The sequence below is a fragment of the Rattus norvegicus genome (assembly GCF_036323735.1).
Source record: "Rattus norvegicus strain BN/NHsdMcwi chromosome Y unlocalized genomic scaffold, GRCr8 chrY_unlocalized_46, whole genome shotgun sequence".
Taxonomy (NCBI): Eukaryota; Metazoa; Chordata; class Mammalia; order Rodentia; family Muridae; genus Rattus; species Rattus norvegicus.
In genome coordinates, this window is record NW_026947407.1 from 25,001 (window position 1) to 47,238 (window position 22,238).

At 37.8% G+C, this 22,238-nt stretch overlaps 1 long non-coding RNA gene across 6 annotated transcripts in view; it reads left to right on the forward strand.

Annotated features, from left to right (window-relative positions):
- LOC134484753 (uncharacterized) overlaps positions 1 to 20,838 on the forward strand; it is a 37,878-nt gene extending 17,040 nt beyond the window's left edge. For 2 of the 6 annotated variants that reach the window (XR_010062502.1, XR_010062501.1), the window contains exons 2-3: positions 17,885 to 17,942; positions 20,410 to 20,838. This is a non-coding gene — a long non-coding RNA (uncharacterized LOC134484753). The other 4 variants (XR_010062500.1, XR_010062503.1, XR_010062505.1 and 1 more) reach the window with 4 other exon arrangements.
- The last annotated feature ends 1,400 nt before the right edge of the window (positions 20,839 to 22,238 follow it).

Consider the following 22,238-nt stretch of genomic DNA (forward strand, 5'->3'; position numbering starts at 1 on the left):
TCATCAATATCCCTAAGGGAAATTGGTCTGAAGTCCTCTTTCTGTGCTGAGTCTTTGTGTGGGCTAGGTATAAGAGTAATTGTGGATTCATATAAGGAATGTGGTTGTGCTCCATCTGTTTCAATTTTGTGGAAGAGTTTGGACAGTATTAGTATGAGGTTATCTTCCATTCTCATTTCCCTGCTTTCCCTATACCTAATTCCTGCAAAGGCCACTCCCTTCCCAACCTCCCCTCTCATTCAGTTTCCTCTCTCCCTCCATCCTCCTCAATATCAATTCTGCTAACTGCATTTTAAAGTCAATATTTAGGAAAAAACACTGAGAAAGTATAGGAAGTATCCCATAAGCAATTGTGGTTGATGTTTTGTCAAGATATGAACATATTTAATTTAATAGTTGTCAAAATTCCTACATATACTTTTAGAAGAGACACTGTCTTCATTACCTTCAACATGAAGGAAAAGCATTTATATATTCTTTTAAGTTATACAAGGGCATCTGTTAAATGAGTAACACACATCACACAACTTTATTACTTTGAAAGCTCTCTTTATTGCATATATTTACACAATGAAAAGTACAAAGGCTTAAACTCATGTGAGTGTACTTTGTTTCAAAGTTAAAGTTTAGATATACAGGTTGATGACAACAGCCATCTCAGACTCAGAGGGGTTAAATACATAAGGGCATCATCTATTACCTTACCTTTCTTCTTTCCTTTATTCCTGATTAAGACTCATCTCATTTGCAGCCCCTGCTGTGAGAGATGGATCAGAAAATGCCTGAGAGTCCACAAACCAGAATCCATCTATAGGAAAGAAAAAAGACAACATCTACAAATAGTACACGCACTCAAAACTTGTTTGTAGATCTTAACACTTGAAATAAAATGCAAAAAGAAACCCATTTTCTAGGATATTACAATATACAGGAAATGGTACCTGTAGGAAGCATTCTCAGGGGATTTTAAACTTCTGCACCTAAGAAGGAAACTGCCTCCATGAAGGTGAAGATTTTTTTCTTTGGCAAGAAAGTCAGTCTGTCTCTTGACAGTTGTGCAGTCTGTTCATCACTAGAGCAACGGTGATGCTTTATGAATGTGAACAGATAAACACATACCAGTTTTCACTTCTTCAAATAATTTCAAGAAGAACCTGAAAGAGAATATATAATGTTCCACAGATGAAATATGGGAATTTAAATTAGCCAGCATAAATATGTTGTTAAAATTTCTGCCTTTATTAATTTTGACTATTTGTGCTATGAATAATAAGATGGTTGTGTAATGTCTACCAATCCCCAAAGCCTGAAACATTGTGGAAAACTGTCTTATTTCTCCCCAACTTGGTTTTTGATCACCCTACTTTTCATTGCCATCTAAATTCTCTGTTTCTCATGTAGATCTGAGGACTATGTGAGGATGTCACTCTCATGTAGAAGACCAAGGAACTTTCTGTACTTGCATGTATTTACTCATGGGAGCATGCAAATAAATCTTTCAGTTCCAAGAACAAAATCGTGGCTGTCCATGACCCACATGAAACAAAATCTTTCTTTGTGCCATCAATGAACTTTAGCACACTGGTAACAACACAGATAACAATATAATGGAATAATCCTGTAATAATAATATTAGTGTTGATGATGATGATGATGATGATGATGATGATGATGATGATGATGATGATGATGAGGATGATGATGATGATGATGATGATGATGATGATGATGATGATGATGATGGAAAAATCCCCTCGAGGGATCACGTTATAAGGAAAATAAATGTTGAGATGTGTTTTTTAAGTGATATTGTATCCAGGAAAGCAATTTTCAATAGGACAGACTCCTCTCACATGAAAATCACTCAAACTGTCATGGCTTCACAGAGAGAGTTGAGAACCAGAGTGGTCTTTTAGGACAAGAGAAAGATTCGCCAACATTCTATAAAGAAAAGCAATCCAGACATTCTGTGTGAGGATGGTTAGCTTATGCATGGCTAACACACACAACATATACACAAACACACAAACACACACACAGACACATATGCATGTACACACACACAGATACACAGAGACACACAGAAAGAGACATAGACAGTTAGACAAACAGACATTCACACAGAGAGACTGACAGTCACAGACAAACACACAGACACAGACACACATACACAGACACAAACACACAGACACACACATGTATACACACAAATATACAGAAGCACAGACACAGAGACGATAACCAATATACAGATACACACACAGACACAGACAGACACACACACACACACACAAACCCACTTATGTACACACACACACATACACACACACACACACTCACACACACACACACACTCATCTCTTGTCTCCTACCTAGAGTGTTCAGGTGCATAAAACGTGTGAAAGGATGAAGTGGACCCAGGAAACAGTTAGTCAGCAGAATATTGGTCTGCGTGCAAGTGAATTTTGGTGTCTTCCAAGGATTTCAGTGTCACAGCTCTGTTAGAAGGTATTCAGGGACACGCTATGGTTGTGTGCATATAATTTACTCAGGGTCAAAAGGGCTAAACGAACCTTGGAGAGCAGGAAGGGGTTTTTGTGTGCACTTACATCAGTTGCAGGCTTAAGGTACCAGGAAGTCCTCTATTGCTATATCTTTATAATCTCTGACCCAGCATCGGTCTGTTGTTCAGGGATCTCCATTTTACCTACTCAGAAATCGACTCCACTGAATGTGCCCCATACCCAACCCTGAGGTCCTACTTGCTCGATTTCAAAGGATTGCAGGTTCATGTTCTGCATTCTCTGTCAGAATAAATCCTCAGGAACGTGGCCCTCTAGACATCATGAATTAACCAGTGCTTCCATCGAGTTTCTGCATTAACCCGTATGTCCTCTATTTCTGGCCGGTTCTCTCTACACCCCGCTATCCCTCCATCTTCCCCTCTGAACTTCTGCTCCTGTCCTCAGTCGCACTCACTCACTCACAGAATCTGTTCCAGTTTTTCCTTTCAGATAGGTCGATGCTTTTCTTCTCAAGGTGCCTTCTCCTTTCCTTTGTCCTCTCTGCATTTGTGGATTGTAGATGGATATGATTTATCTCACAGCCGATACCATGCATAGGTAAACGCCTGCCATGTTTGTGTCTCTAGGTCTCATTTCCCTCTTGGGCTGATTTTTTTTTCTAGTTTCATCTATTTTCTCTTTGGCTTCAGGATATCATGCCTCGACCACTATGATGTCATTCCCCCACCCCTATGATGTCATGCCCCACCCCCATGATGTCATGCCTTGGCCCCTTGTTAGAATGGTTGTATATATTCACCAGGTAACATTCTGAATTCTGCCCTGTCACCAGACTCCTCCAGGCACCCACCATTTACAGTTCTTCCTCCTATCCTCTCCCCTTCTACTCTTATTGAGTAGAGGACCCTTCTGGGTACACCCCGTCTCCTGGCACATAAAGTCTCTGCAGGACTAGACTCATCGTCTCCCACTAGGTCCTGAAAACGCAGCCCGGGTAGGAGAACAGGATCCACAGACAGGCGATGGGTTTACTGAACTCATGTGAGAACCATTGTGCTCCTCTACCTCTCTCAGTCCTTCCCTCAGCTCTTTAGTGAGACTCACTGAGCACTGTCTGATATCAAGCCCTGTGCCTGTGCATCTGTATCAGTCGGCTGCTCGTTGGAGCCTTGCAGAGGACAATAATGCTACACTGCCGTCTGCAAACATAAGAAAGGACCATTAATAATGTCAGTGTTTGCCGTCTGCCCATAGGATAAGTCTCACATCCGGCCACTTTTCCTTTGGCCATTTCCTCATTTCCTCTTCCATCTCTCTCCGTGTGTCTCTTATAGAGGGGGCAATTTCTGGGTCAAAATTTTGGGGATGTGTTTGGTTCCTTATCCTTCCACCTTGGGTCCTCTGTGGCTACAGAAATTGACCATTTCGGGGTCCGTATTCCCACTGTTACGAGTCTCAGCTAAAGTCACCCTCATGGACGCCAGGGTATCCTCACCCATCCCAGATTGCTGGCAAATCATAGAGATAGTACCAACCCTGGACAGTCACTGATTTCAGTTTATTCTCTTGGCGCTCTGTCCCTCTTGCTCGTCTCTCCCAAGAAATGATTCTCAAACCCTATTTACCTTCCCATCCCCTCAGTCACCCAATCCTTTCCTTCCAACTGCCTCTTCTCATTACTTTGTTCCTCCTTCTGAGTGAAATTCAAACATTTTTCTTGGCCCTTTCTTATTGTTTATCCTCTTTGGTTCCATAGAACTTAGTGTGTGAATTCTGTACTTAATGGCTAATACCCTCTTTTAAGTGAATATATACATGTCATTTTGGGTCTCAATTACTTCATTCAGGACAATATTTCTCACTCCATCTTCTTGACCGCAGCTTCTCAATGTCCTTATTTTTCTTTCTTTTTTTTTCTTTTTTTCAGAGCTGGGGTCCTTATTTTTCATATGTGTATAGTATTTCATAGTGTAAATGAACTAAATTATCTGTAGCCACTGTTTGGTTGAGGGGCATCTGGCTTATTTCTATTTTCTGTTCATTATGAAGAAATCCACTAGGAACATGATGGAGCACATGTACTCTCTGCATGGCAGAGGTCTTTTCAGATATAAGACCAGGTGTAGTATAGCTGGGTCTTTAGGAAGAATATTCCCCATTTTCTCACAATCCACTGGACAGATATTGATAGCATTATACAGATTTGCTCTTCCCAAGCAAATGCAATTTGTATCCTGATATTTATTTGCTTCCTCAAAGGAGGTCTCCCCCCACCAACTAGCCCTCTATTATGGACACTGGTGATCACATATGAAACTTCTTCCCATTTTAACCGGTCAGTAAATGCTAGAGCCTATTACAGATAGCCGGAGGGGAAAGTTGGTACCGGAGGTATGACAGTGGGGTTAGGTAGAGAGGCAGAAGAGGGTAAGAGGGGAAGGGAGAGGACTGAAGAAAAAGAGGAGGAAGTAATGATGGAAACAATCCATGTGGCCTGAAGAATGCACATGTAGCAGGGGTTTTATGGTTGGAGTATAAGTTATGATAACGTTGGATCTACCCAATACACGTTTATAGATTATAATTATAATAACCAAATTGTGTGTTTTCTTTATGGGTCATTGGGTTTGGAAATTCCAACAAGCTTTCCTCAACAGTATTTCTGAATCAAATTTTCTGTTAATAGAGATCACCCCTTGTAGGGGCTCTAACCATTGCTCCATAGTCCAGTAGATACAGCTGTTTCTTCCTCAGTCATGTCTCTTGTATTTTCTGTGGATATCTGTTTCTTCAGTGATCCATGCCCACTGTTCCTTTTTCTCAAGGTTTTCAATGATCTCACCCAGAGGAGTTTCAGGTTTCTCAACTTGTTCCACTTAGTTAACCACAGCTTCACAATGTCCTTATTGCTCATACCTGCATATTATTCCACTTTAAAAATTTTCTGATAACAGTGAACCGTCGGGAGTAGGCTAAAATTTCCCAAGAAAACATTAAACATTCAGTCTCTAAATCTAGATCTCCTCATCCCATTATGCTTGCTTTGCCTGAATGGCCATGGCATGAGCAGTTTTTTCTTAGGGACATCAAAGCCATTTCCTTCTCCAGTAATGGTTGCCATCCCTCTGTCACAGGTTTTTACCCTGGTTATTTTTGGTGATTGATGTGATTTAGAAATTGTAACACCATCCGCATGGTAGAAAGCCAGAGATGTTTCAGGTTGACCCTGCTTCCACAGCCAATGATGTCACATGTGCACAATGAGCAACCATGTGACACCCAAACAGCAAGATGATGTCATCTTTGACTCCACATGTGACTGCAAAATTGCCTCTTCCCCTGCATGCACCTTGGCAACCATGTCATCCTGACTACAAGATAGGAACTTTGAATCTACACCCAAAATTAAGATGGCCTCTTTAACTCTCTTAATCTACCCGTCTGTGAGCATGGGAGGTCTTTCTGTCTTCTGCTACCTTCCTCAGTGTCTCTTTTCAGAGACTTGGAGTTCACACCAGATATGCTTCTGATGTGCTAGGTTAGAGTTAATTTATATTTCATAATATATATATATATATATATATATATATATATCCATTGTGATTGGCATGTCTTCCATAATTTCTTCTCAGCCTCTCTGTCATTTGCATGGCATATTATTTTCATTTAATTTTTCATCCATCCACTTGGCTGAAGGTGTTTTTCATATGTAGGTCATTTCTGGTAAAACTTTTGGATCACATATGTTCACTATTATATGATGTGTGAATGGTGATACACTGAGTTCTCCTTTTGCGATATCATCCCCTTGACCTCCTTTGGTTGTCTTATTGCTCTAGCTGGGAATTTAAGGACTTTACTGAAAGGATGCTGCGAGGTGTGCAGTCTGTTCTCATTCTCCAATTTAGTAGAATTGCCTTTTGCTTCCCTACCCCTTATTTGGATATTAACTGTTGGCTTGCTATATTGCATTTTATGTAATATTTTTTGTATTTATTTTAGTATTTTATTACATTAGGTATGTGCCTGACATCCCTGGTCTCCCTGAGACCTTAAATATGGAACGACGATGGATTTTGTCAAAAGCATTTTCAGCATTTAAGAGATAGTCTTTCATTTTTTCCTTCTTTCTTTAATTCTGCTCCTTCACACCATTGAGTAATAGTGAATATTAATAAATCATATTAAATATGTTAATAATTAATATATTATTTTTGATATATTAATGTAATATATCAGTTACAGTATTATATCAATATATATTAATTTAATATAGTAAAAAATATATTAATATTAATTATATTTACCTTATTAATATAATAATTTAATGTATAAATACATGTTAATATTAACATAGTATATTAATATTAGTTATATATTATGATGTTAGGATATAACAATTTAATGTTACTTTATTAAAATATATATGTATTTTATTAAAAAATATATATTATGATATGCAACTACCAAAAAGTTAAATCCAAGGGGAGCTCCCACGTTAATTTGAAGTGCAGAGGGCACAATTTTTTTTCAGTTAAGTTTGTTAATATGGTGGATCACTTTAATGGGTTTTCATAGATTGATCCACTCCTGCATCCTCAGGAGAAAGCTTACATGATTGCACTGAATGGCAGTTTGAAATGCTTTTCATTTTGTTTTTGAGCATTTTACCTAGTATTTTTTCCACCATTGTCTGTAAAGAAAATTCGTCTGAAATTCTTTCTTTGTTGAGTCATTTTGTGATTTCGGTGTCAAGGCGACAGTGGTGTCCTGGAATCTGTTTGGTGATTTTCCTTCTGTTTCTGTGTTTTGGAGTAGGTTGAGAATTCTTTGAAAATCTGGTAGAAGTCTGCGCTCAATGAAACTGGCCCTGAGAATTTTTCAGTGGTTAAACTTTCAATTACTGTTTGTGTCTTTTTAGGGGTTGTACAGCTATTTACATAGTTTATCTTACCTTAGTTTACCTGTGGTCAGTGTTATCCATCTACACAAACATCCATTTAATTCAGAGATTCTAATTTTGTAGAAAGCAGGTTTTTGAAGTGAGACCTAAGGATTCTGTGACTTTCATCTTTGTCTATCGATGTGTCTCCCTGTTCATTTCTGATTTTGTTATTTGGATGCTGTCTTACCTCGTATTACATTATCTATTTAAGGGTTTGTCTGTCTGGTTGATTTTCCCAAGGAACTAGCTCTTGTTTTTGTTAATATTTGTATTCTTTTTGTTTCTGGTGGATCACTCTCACCCTGAGTCTGATCATTTCTTTCTATCCCCTCCTTTAATATGTGTTTGCTTCTTTTTATTCTAGAGATTTCATGTGTGCTGGGAAGCTGCTAGTATGGGGTCTCTCCAGTTTCTTTATAAAATTGCTCTGTGCTGCATGTGCACGTTCCTCTTACACTGCTTTCCTTATGTACCTTAAGTTTGGAGACAATATGCCATCATTATCATTGAATTCTAGGAACTTTTTTTTTTCAAGTCTTCTCTGAACTTGTGGTTCTTCAGTTGCAAGCTATTGAATATCCATGAGTTTATAGACTTTTTGTTATTGTTGAAGTCCAGTTTAAATCCATGGTGATCTGAGAAGATCCAATGGTTAGCACAGTCTTTCTGTGTCTGTTGTGACTTGTTTATTGAGGGTGAACATGATCAGTTCAGGATAATGTTCCATGAGGTACAGAAAAGATAGTGTGTACTTTTGTGTTCATGTGAAATATTCTGTAGATATGAGTGAGGTCAGATTAATTGAAACCCCTGGCAGTTATATATTCTATTTTTATTGTTTTATTTTTAGTTTCTGTCTCAATGGCCTGCCCTTGGTGAGATGGGACATTGATGCCTCCCACTATTAATGTGTGAGGTTCGATGTGATATTTGAGCTTCAGCAATATTTCTCTCACCAATGTTGCTACTTTTGTCTTTGGGATATAGACATCCAGAATTGAGATGCCATTTTGGTGGGTTTTTCCTCTAATAAATATGAAGTGTCCTTCCCCTTCTCTTTTGATTACTTTTGTTTGGAAGTCTTATTGCTGGATGTTAGAATGGCTACACCATCTTGTTTCTTGTTTTATTTCTTGGAAAACATGTCCCAACACCTTAGTCTAAGGTTATGTCTATCTCAATTGCTGGAGTGTGCTTCTTGAATGCAACAGAATGACAGATCCTGTTTTTACATCCATTATTTTAACCTCTGTCCTTTTGTTGTTGAATAGAGGCCACTAATGCTTAACGGTATTAATGACCAGTGATATTAACTTCATGCTATTTTGATGTTGTGGGTGCAGGGTTTTCTTGCTTGCATGTATTTTGGTTTTTTGTTTTTTGTTTTTTTTTTTTTGGGGGTGGGATGTTTGAGTGTGTATGTTAGTATAAAATCTGTTCTGTAGGGTGAATGATTTTTTTTTGTTTTCATGTTGTTTTTGTTTTTTTCGGGGGGGGTTGTTAGAGTATGCAGGCGAGTACTTCCGTAGGTTATGCTGGGTAATTTTTAATTTCTAGTCGGAGGTTGGGATGGTTCAAATTCTGAAAATCCATCAGTATAATCCACTATAAGTGAAACTGAAGGAAAAAAATTACATGATAATCTCATTAGATGCAGAAAAAGCAATTCCAGCCCCACTTCATGATAAAAGAGTGTGAGTGATAAGGGAGACAAGTCCTATGGAGAAACATAGTAAAAGCAAGGGAGAGGAAACCTGTAATGACCGTCAAGCTAAATATAAAGAAACTTAAAACAATTCATTAAAGTGAAGGACAAGGTAAGGCTGCCCACTCTCCCTATTCAGTATAGTATTTGAAATTCTATCCAGGGTAAAAGCATGGTTCAAATTTGGTTCTGACATGGAGTATTGCCAAGTGCTGTGAAGGAGGAATGGCACAACATTTTAAAAATCCTGGGGTATGGCCCACTCTTTAGAACAGCCTCATTGCTCTTTGGTGAGTCATAGCCCCAAGGACCAACTGTACTGAGAACTTCATGCAGCGTTTCGCTCGGTTGTTCCCCTCATATCTCTCTAATTCTAAGAAGTACATAAAAATCCTCCTGGAGCTTACCACCACTCAGGGAGCAACATCATTGGCATTTGCAATAATAGTGGTCGAGGTCTTTTAGGAATTTCCTCTGTGGAAGACCAGTGCTTCCACCATCACCAAAGGAAATGTAGAATAATTAGTGACGACCAGCACCCTTAAAAAGCATTTGGAAAAATAAAATTGTTTGTTAAGCTGGCTAACATGTTTTAACTACTGCCTCTGATGTAAAAAAAAATTAGGTAACAATTTGAAGTTCGAAAAGACAGGGACTTTTTAAGGCCAGGGATCAAGAACAATGGTGGCACAGGCTAATGGTGTGACTGTCACACATGCTGGACTGTTGAGGACTGATTTCTGTCCCAGTTGTACCCTCAGCTCCCTGATAGGATTTAATAAGGATTGACAATCACAGGTGTGCATTCTGATCATTTAAAGTAGATATGACATTTTTATACACATATTTAGATTTGTGCTTTTTAAAGATTCTTATTAGAGTACTTTTAAAGATAAATGATACAATATCAACCATTTCTCTGTAAATTCAAAATGCTGCCTACAGTGAATGGAAACCGAATGAGAAAACTACTTTGCTTACTCTTTGTTACTCTATAACAAATTGCTTACTTATGAGCCTTGTTGGCCTTGGGAGTAATTTGTTTATTTTACGTGTACTATGTAATATTTCTTCTCATACACTATCACTCTTTTCAGCATCAAGCATGAGAAGAAACTAGAACATTATCACATTTGCAGTTTTACTTGGCTTGAAAGATTTCACTAGGATATCAAAGCTATTTGCTGTGGTTTGCCCTGAAGTTATCTGTATTTTGATGCTAATTCCACTGCCCCAAGGACAGCTGCCTACTCATGTACTCAGAACTCAGGTGACTTCACCAAAACCACCTCCCCATTGAATTTGTAAAGTACAGGTGTGGGGCAGGTACATGATAGAAGGATGCTTTGGGAGTAATTTGTTTTCTTTACTTGTACTATGTGAAGAACTTTTCTTTACCATGTAAAGAAGGAGGTCATTGGAGGAGAAGGAAGAATGGGTGAGAGAGATGTTTGAAGAAAGAGGAGGAGACTGGAGGAAAAAGGGGAGATAGGAAGAGGAGAGGGTGAGAAGTCATGGCAGGTGAGGTAACAATTATGGTCTGTGTATTTACAGGTTATTATTAATGTTCCTAAGGGATGGATGGTAAAGGGCTTTGTATATTTAAGTGCGCAATTATATCTTAGCAATTGGGTCAAAATTTTTGTGATGTGTGTCTTCTATGTGAGGGATTGAGTATAGGAAAGTGTGTGGCGGCAAGGGACACTGGGCTGACAGGGAGTAGGGATGTGTTTTCACCAAGATATCTACCTATTATATTAGGACACTACGGTGCTAGTGATAGCATGGTAAAAGACAAGTTTTCTTTTTTTTTTACAACAACAGATGGCAAAACAAGGTGATGGGCAAGAATCCACTAGTAATCAAAAAGTTGAGAGAATCTTTTTATTTTCTAAGTAAGAGGACACCTGTGCCATATTAATTCTTGATAACTTAAGAGCAGAATGTAAAACAAAAATGGGGAAGCAGCAAGGGCTGACAGGCTGTTGGTCCCCTGCTGTGTGATAAGTAATGGCAGTTCAGAGAGTTAAGAGATTAAAGCTGCTTTTTAATGAGAGTTGTTTAGTAAGTCTTTCAGGATACACATTTTCTTTTTAACATAGGCTCCACAGGGGAATTTTGTGTGGGAATCCTAGTTACACAAGATACTTCTTCTATTAAGGTATTTTTAACAAGTGATTAAGTTTTATTTAAGAAAGAAGAGAGTAGAGAGATTACCTGAATCAGGTGGGGATTTTCATCTACTGCTCAGAACTTAGGGAAAAATTAGGCACTACCAAGTAGAGAGTTTTGATGAAATCTGTAACAACAGGGAAAGTGAATGCAGACATATATTGTAGAAGTTATTAACGATAAAGAAAAATCTGTGGCTTCAGGTAGAGAGCTTAACAGACTGAGATATTTTGGGCAAAAGTCCTGGTTTGAAGTTTTCTTATTGATATTAGAATTGATAGAAGGTATTTGATTAGTTTTATGAATTATCCCACTATATGGCTCGTTGATGACGCCTAGCGATGATTTGTGGTTACTTTTGATATTTACGACAATAGCAAGTTCAAATTCTCTTAACATGGGCTCCATGGGAACTTTGGGTTTATTTCCTGATATCACCAAGTACTGAGTTATATCAGGCTCATTTTATATATAAATTCCTTTTTTAAAAATTGTTTAATCTTCAGGATGGGTGTGACTTTGAGTTTTATGCTTATATTATTACTCTGGGAGAGAGTGCAAGATACAAGCTTCTCTGGTTTCAGATTAAGAAACAGACTATTTTGGAAGAAAGATTTTGTCCTTGTGTTTTTAAAAATTGTGATTAGGATTCTGGAAACCTCACAGAGTCATACTGATCAGGTTTGATATCAGTAGACGGCTATCAAATATATATTCGGGAGAATCAAACAAAAGATATATCGATTCTTAACCTTTTTCCTGAGAGTTGTATTTTGTAGAGTGTACCTACTTGGAATCCTGGTTTCAGTGAATTTCAGCTGGGTCCAGTCAGGACATATCGGCTATCGAATTTGTTTCATTTTTCCTACCCCCTACACCTAAGGATATCTCAACGCCCATGTACAACTTGAAGAAGTTATGGTGGATCCGTTGTCTCAATTACCTGGAATTTGTGGGGTGGGGCTGGAAGTGGTTATTTTAAAGATGTTTTTATAAAGAATTGAAAATTGGTTGAAATTTAGCAGGGAGGAATAAGCTAGATTTAGTTACAGTCATAATCGTATTTGGTAACTAAGCTTAATCTTATCTTTGTTTGGGTATAGAAATAATTTGAAAAAATTTTAAAATTACAAGAGCCAGTTCTATTATTTTTGTCATTACACACTTCTGAGTTGATTAAACCTGTGAGTTAAGATTGAAATATTAAAGTCATGCATCTGACTTTGTAAGAGTACTATCAAGAAAAAATTAAGATATAAAGACAACAGTCCAGATTGTCTTAGATAGATAGATGCTTTTCAAAAATGTAAGAAATCCACAAAATTTGAGATTTAAAGTTATTACTTATCTTTTGTTGAGTCATATCTTCTCCTAACTGTTCCCCTTTGGCAAATTTAATGAAGAATTTGAACATCTCTATCTCCAAATGAGGCAATACTTTGTGGCTAGGCAGTCACTGGAAAAAAATGCCTGTTTCATATGCAGATTAATACTATCCAGAAAAGGACAAATTATGCAGAGGATTTGAGGGATAAACCCTGCCAATACAGGGTAATCAGCCCTTCCAAGTCCGCCTTTCAATAGGCTGTCAGTTGATCTTGTGTCAGAAGGCTGAAGACTTAAGCTCACATGTTGCTAACAGGGGATTGTGCTATTGGAGATTTGTCTCTACAACCTCTCAGTTCTAGAAGCCCTCTAAGACATCCTATGTGTATAGATATTTGGTCACTCTCAGATTTCTGACGGGGTAGGAGACGGATTATAGCCTCATTGCTTATCAGGCTGTATAACTCTGAATATACATATTTTACTGGATAGTTATCAGATAGTATACAAGCTAGCCAAGACATAATATAGATTTTAAGCCTTTCTGAAGCTGGAATGAAGAACTAAATGCTCTTTCTAACTGATATAGTGACAGACTGGGTGTTGAGTATATCAAATGCTTTATAAATTGTAGAATAGTAATAATCTTACTCAATTGATATATATAAATGAAAAGTCTGTTTTACTGGACAAAAAGGGGGAAAAGTTGTTTACACTAAAGTTATCTGTATTTTGATGCTAATCCACTGCTCCAAGGACAGCTGCCTTGTCCTGTACTCAGAACTCAGGTGAATTCTACAGAACAGCTTTCACATTAAATTTGTGAAGTACAGGTGAGGGGCAGGTACAGGATAGAAGCAGGCCTATCATTGGAAGAGAAGGAAGTATGGGCAGGAATGAAGTTTGAAGGAAGTAGAAGAGACTAGAGGAAAAAGGAGAGACAGGAAGAGGAGAAGGTGAGAAGCCATGGCAGGTGAATTTAAGATACTGCTCTGTGTATTTACTGGTTGTTATTATTGTCCCTAAGGTATGGATCGTACCAGGCTTTGTATGCTTATGTGGGCTACGATATCTTATCAATTGGGTCAAAGATTATTGTGTTGTGTGTTCTTTCATGTGAGGTTTTGAGTGTAAAAACATGTGTGGCAATAAGAGACACTGGGCAGCTGAGGAGTGGTGATGTATTCAACCAAGATATCTAGCAGAGACTTGGGAAACTACAGTGCCAGAGATAGCGGGATATAAGACAACTTTTTTATTTTTATATTTTTGCAACAACACATTCACTTCTGTATTTGACATGCTCTTTTTGTGTCACTTAGGGAAGATCTATATCTGGTTCCTGACAGAATGTGCTTCTTAGGTTCATCAATCTTATCTAGTTATCTATTTTTGGTGGCTGATTATATATATATATATATATATATATATATATATATATATATATATATATATCGGTGGTTCCTACAACTATGAGATTACGTGCAATTTTAACATGGATTCTGGGCAGGTATGTCAAGAAGGTAGAATCCACAAACTGCAATGCCAAATAGACTCGCTCCTATTCTTATGACCCTAATGAAGTTGAGGTTTCATTGGACCTCTAGTTCTTCCCTCCCTGTCAATCCTCCTGTATCTTATCTTTGGCGTGAAGAAAGAATCATTTTAAAACATCCAAAACCCTGAAATCTCACCCTTGGAACACGACAAGGTTGATATTACAGAGATCATATCTAATGGGACTACATAGTCCACGCTGTCCTTTGATTTACTCAGGCAGTTATTTCTTTGCATAAAATAAAAATTTGGCAGTTTATCATTTTAAGTAGGTACACAATATTTACACTGTTAAATTCACTTCATAGCTTAGCCACGTTTGTTGCCAAAATCATTGCCAAAAAAACTGGAATTTGAAAACAGAATACTTGAGTACACATTCAGGAATATCTATAAAGACCCCTTTCAAGGAATGAACAATTAGAAAATGAAATACAATATTCACTCAATTAAACATCTGTAAAGAAAAAATGGCCTGTGGGAAACAGGGAAAAAATAGGAAATTGATCTGTTTGTCAGAGGAATGGAACTGGGAATAGAATTATTATCCAAAAGAATCGCCTACATCCCATGTTCCTAGATCTTTTCTACTCAATACAAGCCCCTAACTGAGTTTCTCCATGTAGAGCCTGTAACCACTGATGAAGCAAAGTGAAGTTTCCAGCTGTAGAGAGATGTAGTACATAAATGTTACCAATGTGTCACAGTAGACATTCCTGGAAAATGCAAACTCGAATCTGGTCAATGTAAGGAAAGCTATTTAGGAGGTAGGCCATGGCAGTTCTCACTGACATCATCATTTGACCCTCCCTGAAAAATTTCTTGTACCCTGGAGAGCCCTAATTTTGTGATGTCACAAAAAACTGCATCACATATATTCCTGCAGTACCTCTAGGGATTACTAAGTGGCCTCTATTTCAGTGCAAACAGCCATTTGGGAAAGAGAACAAAGAGGATGTATATAACAAAAATGAGTAGAAGAAAGTTGGCTTTCTGTTTTAGTTTGAAAAAAATGAAAAAAATATGTGGTACATGGGAAAGTGCAGTGAGTGCCGTGTAGGGTTTGTGAGGGTTCACTGAACACATGAGCCTTCCACATATGGGATTCAGGAAGTGGGAGCCTCTTAGTAGCAACTGGATTTCCTTGCTTGTTATGGTTCCTGAAAGTCAGAGGTTTTTTTTTATCATTAATTTCATTATTCCAAAAGTCAGGTGTTGGGATGGGTACAGTTTTTTTTTTTTTTTGAGAGCACATGGCTTCTATTTTTTCTTCCAGAAGAAAAAAGTCCTAAGGAGGAAGGGAAAGACAAGTATTGTATCCTCAGCTCAGAGTAAACTCCTTCGTGTACATGATTTCTACACTGTAGTTTGTGTCTGACACTGATATCTGGGAGGGAGAAATGCTTCTAGTTCAGACTTAATCATATCAGTCTTTCCACTAGTGTTATGCTGACTACCATTCCCTAACAGTGTCCCTCGTAGATTTCTGAATCAATATGTCTGATTACCTTGCAGTTTTATTTACTTTTATCTCTTTCATAATTTTTTTTAATTTAAGCTAATTTTAATATTTTTTGGATATTTCTATATCTACATTTAAATGTTATTTCCTTTCCCAGTTTCCTCTCCATAAGAGACCTAAATGTTTCCATTCCTTGACATTTAAACCACCCTTACTCTCCCTTGACATATCCTTGAACTGGGAGTCAAACCTAGGGAGGACCAAGGTCCTCTCCTTCCTTTGGTGTCCACCAATGCCATCCTCTGCTACATATGCAGTTGGAGCAATAGGTCTGTCCATGTACAGTCTTTGATTATCTGTATAGTACCAGAAAGTTCTTGTTCATTGTTCTGATGGGGTTGATAGCCTCTTCAGCTCTTGTAATCCTTTCTGAAAATTTATCAACAAGAGGTCCGTTTACAATTCTCTGGTTTGCCACTAGCATTCACTTCGGTAACTGACATGCTCTAGTTGTGTCTCTCAGGGAAGATCTATAACCTGTTACTGGCAGCATGCACTTCTTAGATTTATTAATCTGAATCGTATCTAGTTTTGGTGTCTGATCTATTTATTTATCTATCCATCTATCTATCTATCTATCTATCTATCTATCTATCTATCTATCTATCTATGCATATATTTATCTATCTATCTCTGCCTCTGTCTCTAGCTCTATCTCTTCTCTATCTCTATATATCTATATCTATTTATCTATATCTATTTTTATATATATGTACATATATTTGATGGCTTATACATCTATGAAATTAGTTGAAATTTTAACATGGATTCTGAGGTCCTAGGTCAAGAATGGAGAATCCACAAATGCCAATACCAAATATACTCCCTCCTGTTCTTATGCGCCTATTGAAGTTGAGCTTTTACTGGGCCTCAAGGCATTCCTCTCCCTTCCCATCATCCTGTATCTTTTGTATGGCCTGAATAAAGAATCATGGTAAAATATCTAAAAGCCTGAAGTCTCACCCTTGGAACACAGGAAGGTAGATATTCCAGAAATGATACCTAATGGGACTACAGAACCGCATGCTATAGTCCATGCTGTCCTTTGATTTACTGATGTCTGGTAATTTTTGCATAAAATAAAAATTTGGGAGTTTATCACTTGAAGTAGGAACACAATATTTACACTATTACATTCACTCTTTAGCTTGAGCAGCTTTGTTGCGAAAATCATTGCAAAAAACTAGAATTGCAAAACAGAATTTTTGAGTACATATTCAGGAATATCTATAATGTGCCCTATCAAGGAATGAACAATTAGAAAATGAAATACAAAATCCACTCAATTAAATATCTGTAGGGAAACAATGGCCTTTGGGAAACAGATAGAACTTAGGAAATTGAACTGTTTGTCACAGGAATGGAACTGGGAATAAAATTATAATACAGAAGATTGTCCTACATCCCATGTTCCTAGATCTTTTCTACACATGCAAAACCCGTAATAACTTTCTCCATTCAGAGCATGTAACCACTAATAAAGCAAAGAGAACTGTCTAGCTTTAGAGTGATGTTCTACATAAATGTGTCCACTGTGTCAAAGGAGACACACCTGGAAAGGTCACCTTAGAATCTGGTCAATATAAAGAAAGCTCTTTAGCAGGTAGGCCATGGCAGTTCTCAGTGACATCATCATTAGGCTGGCCCTGAAAAATCTCTTGTATACTGGAGATCCCTAGCTTCTCCTGTGATGTCACAGTGTTTTCCAGATTGCAACTGCCTCTCAGACATTCATTCAGTACCTCTAGGGTTTATTAATTGGCCTTTATTTCAGTGTAAACAGCTATTTGTGAGGAAGATCAATGAAGATGTAGATATCAGAGATGGGGAGAAGGAAGTTGGCCTAGGAAGTTTTAGTTCAAAAAACGAAGAAATATGTGGTACATGGGAAAGCACAAGGAGTGCTGTGTAGGGGTTGTGAGGGTTCACTGAACACATAGCCTTGATCTGAGCCTTCCCCATATGGGATTCAGGAGGTGGGAGCCTCTCGGTAGCATCTGGATTTCATTGCTTGTTATGGTTCCTGGAAGTCAGAGGTTGTTTATCATTAATTTCTTTATTCCAAAAGTCAGGTATTCGGAAGTTTACAGTTGTTTTTCTGAGAGTTAATGGCTTTCATTCTTTTTCCCCAGGAAAAATAGTCCTGAGGAAGGAGGGACAACAAGTATTGTATCGTCATGTCATCTCAAGGTAAACTCCTCCTTGATTTGGATTCCTATAGTGCACTTTGTTTCTGACACAGATATCTGGGACAGAGATGTGCATCTAGTTCAGACATCATCATCTCAGTCTTTCCACTAGTATTTCTCTGATTACCATTCCCTGACAGTTACCCTTTAGATTTCTGTGTCAATATGTGTGATTCATTGACAGTTTTCTTTTCTTTTAACTCTATCATTTCTTTAGGAATTTTTATTGCGTTTCTAATTGGATACTTCTATATTTACATTGCAAATGTAATTTCCTTTCTCAGTTTCCTGTCCATAAGAGCCCTAACCTGTCCCCCTCCCCTTTTTCAATAACCCCCGTTACTGCCTCTTGACAGTCCATTGAACTGGGAATCAAATCTAGGGAGGACCAAGGGCCTCTTTTTTCATTGGTGTCACGAAGGCCATCTTCTGCTACATTTGCAGTTGGAGACATTGGTCTGCCCATGAGCAGTCTTTGAATATTGATTTAGTACCAGAAAGGTTTCGTGTATTGGCATTGTCCTTGTGGGGATTAAAGCCCCATTCAGATCTTGTAATCCTTTCTCAACATTTACCAACAAGAAGTCCATTTTCAGTTCATGGGTTTGCCACTATCATTTACCTCTGTATTTCACATACTTTAGCAGTGTCTCTCAGGAAATGTCTATATATGATTCCTGGCCGATTGCAGTTCTAAGGCTCATCAATTTTATATCATTTTGGTGCCAGATGTGTGTATATATATATATATATATATATATATATATATATACACATACACATACACTTTTGGTGGCTCCTACAGCTAGGTGGTTCGTTGGAATATTAACATAGAATCTGCCAAACTAGGTCAAGAATGTAGAATTCAGAAATGACAATGTCAAATAGACTCCCTCCTGTATTATGAACATATTGAGTTTGAGGTTTGACTGATAAACATGTCATTCTTCTCCTTGCCTATCCTCCGGTATCTAAGGTTTCTACTTAAGGACGAATAATGATAAAACATCCAAAACCCTTAATTCTGGCCATGGGAACACAGGAAGATAGGTAGTGCAGAATTGATATCAAATGGGACTAGAGAACCGAATTCTGTAGTCCATGTTGCCCTTTGCTTTTCTGATGCCTGGTAATTTTTACAAAAAAGAAGCTTTTAGGAGTTTATTAATTGAAGTGAGTACACAGTACTCACACTGTTATGCTCACTCTATAGCTGGGCACACTTTGTTGCCAAAATCACTTTGTTGCAGATAATGGAATAGGAAAAAAGAATTTTTCAGTACACATTCAGGAATATTTATGAAGTCCCCTGTCAAGGAAAGTACAATAAGAATGTGATATACAATATTCATTTAATTAAAGGTCTGTAGGGAAAATACTGGCCTTTGTGATACATAGATAACCAAGAAAATTGAACTCTATATCTCAGGAATGAACCTGAGAATAAAAATATTATCTAGAAGAATCTTCTACACTAGATGTTCCAAAATCTTTTCTACCCATGCCAAGCCACTGACTACCTTTCTCCATCCCAAGTTTGTAACTGCTAATAAAGCAAAGAGTAGTCTCTAGCTTTAGAGAGATGGAGTACATCAAGGTTTCTACTGTGTCACATGAGACATACGTGGAATGGGCACCCTTGAATCTGGTCAATGTAAGGAAAGATGTTTAACAGGTAAGCCATGGCACATCACAATGACATAATCAGTAGGCCCTCCCTGAAACATCTATTGAAACCTGGAGAGGACTAGCTTCTTCTGTGATGTCACAAGTGTTGTCGTGACTGCAACTCCCTTCAGATATCCCCTCAGTACCTCTAGTGTTTACTAATTTAACTCTAATCGAGAGTAAACAGTCATTGTGGAGTGAGAAGGAAGAGGATGATGAGATCAGAGATGGGAAGAAGGAAGGTGGTCTTCTGTCTTGTTATAAAAAAAGGATGAAATACATGGTACTTCGGAAAGCTCAGTGTGTCCTTGTAGGAGTTGAGTAGGATCACTGAAGAGATAGACTTGTTCTGAGCCTTCTGCATATGGGAATCTAGAGCTGCGAGCCTCTCAGAAACATCTGGACTTCGCAGTTCTTATGGCTCCTGGAAGTCAGAGTTTTTATATCATTCATTTCTTTATTCCAAATGCCAAGAATTTTGAAGGTAACAGATGTTTTACTGAGAGCTCATTGCATTTATTCGTTTTGTCAATTATAAAAAGGTCCTAAGTAAGAAATAAAAGGCAAGTATTGTGTCCTCTGCTCAGAGTAAACTTCTCCATGCTTTGGATACCAATAGTGCAGTTTCTCTCTTACACTAATACCTTGGAGAGAGAAGTGCTTCTAGTTGAGACTTCATGATCTCAGACTTTCCACTAGTATTTCCACTGACTAACACTTTAGATTTCTGAGTCAATTGGTGAGATATACTTGCCGGATTCCTTTCTTTCATTTCTTCCATTTTTTCTTTATTTTTTTAGAAAAACTCTCAAAACTCATCCTGGCTGACAATGTAGATTAGACGCATCAGATGAAATGAATTGAAAAACTCTCCTGGGAATGAAAGTGGTAAGGAAATCACATTGATGTATCCTAAATGCAGTGCTAAGAGCAATATTCAGACTAGTCTGTGGAGATGCTGCTGTCATCAGAGACCACAGACAATTAGTGGAGAATGATTCAGCATTAAACTGGGAATGGAAGATGATGGTTGATATTGTTCTAGTAGATCTCACTACATTAAAAAGTGTTTCTTCCAGATAACTGAATGATTATTGTAAAGCAAATCCCGGAATGAACTTATGAGACCCACCATCAGCCTGTCAAATAATGTGCGAAAGAAGAAATCTGTGTCTCTCCAGGGACAAATTGTTGCTTTCAAACCAACAGTAAAGTGTCCATTCTATGAATGATACATTGATATATACACATTATAGAAGGATGGATACAGAGTTTCTTAAGGTCCATGAATGAGGTATTCAGCAGTTGACCTGGATCAGAAATGAAGGTAATTTTTGCCAACTCTTCAGACTTGAGCTCATTCACTAGGATCCCCATGATTGAAGAAAAGAACAAACTTCAGACAACTTGTCTCAGATTTTTATATAGTTAAGATTTCCTGGTCTTGGTCCTAGGAAGGAAGGATATCTTGCTTTCCAATTCTTGTTTATCCTATAATCCTCTCTGCTGCATTCATGCAAATAGATTACTGTGCATTTCTTTAATAGGTTACAATTGCTATTTTAATTATGTTGCCAAGAACTATAGAAAAAAAGAAGGACTGTATCAAAGCATCATATGAAAATCCGACTAAGGTAATGTGGCCATTGGAAATTTGTAACTGACCTGAAACTCTTACTAGAGACAAAATGCCATAAAAGGTCTTCTCTAGATATCTGGTGCAGTAGTTGGTGTTCCCCAACAGACAGTAAAGGATGAATCTCTCTGTACAGAGAAATCGGACTAGTCACAATGATCACAGACTATGGAACACATAATTTAACAATGACTGACTATTTTTAAAGTCCTAGAATCCATTAGTTTATTAGTCCAAAAGGCAAGATGTCTTATCTGGTCATTGACATATGGATAAATATTCAGTATGCAGGTTCTAATGTCTATGAGGATTTGGTATCACTGTGAGTGCAAAAATGAAAAAGTAAAGGCTTCTTTCTTCCATGTTCTCTACGGGGATTCAAATAGAATGCATGGTTTAGAATACATTGGGTTTGCCATTCTCAAACAGACCAATATCTTCAACTGAACATTCTTTTCTTGGAAGCTGCACCCTGTCAGCATGGCTCACGTGTATGTGAACTGCAAGATCTAGTCTGGGAAGGCGGTCCTGTTCATCGATCCAACCTGCCCCTAATACTGAAATACCCAAGACTTCCTCAATCAACTCCTTTGCAAACATGGTCTTCTGGGATTTGAAGACATTACATCTACTAACAACACCAATGCAATTCAAGATTACTTTCAACAGCTCCCTGGAGTAAGAATTGTTCCTTGGGTCCTTATATGTAGAGAAAGACTGCATAGGCAGACACAGTGATCTAATCTACCTGCAAAAGAATGAAGAGATGATGATGTGGCTGAAGCAGATTGGAGCTCTGCATTTATTAAAGGGATGGCAGTAAAAGCCCATGCTGACAGCAGACATTCAGACATGCTGAAGCCATGCTGAGACTTGATGTTTGTCACAGATGATGTCTGTATTTTCTTATGACTGGGATTTTCAACAAATTGGCTTTCATTCTATTCCTCATTCCAAAAAATCTGTTGCTGTAGGCCTCAAACCATGGGGCAG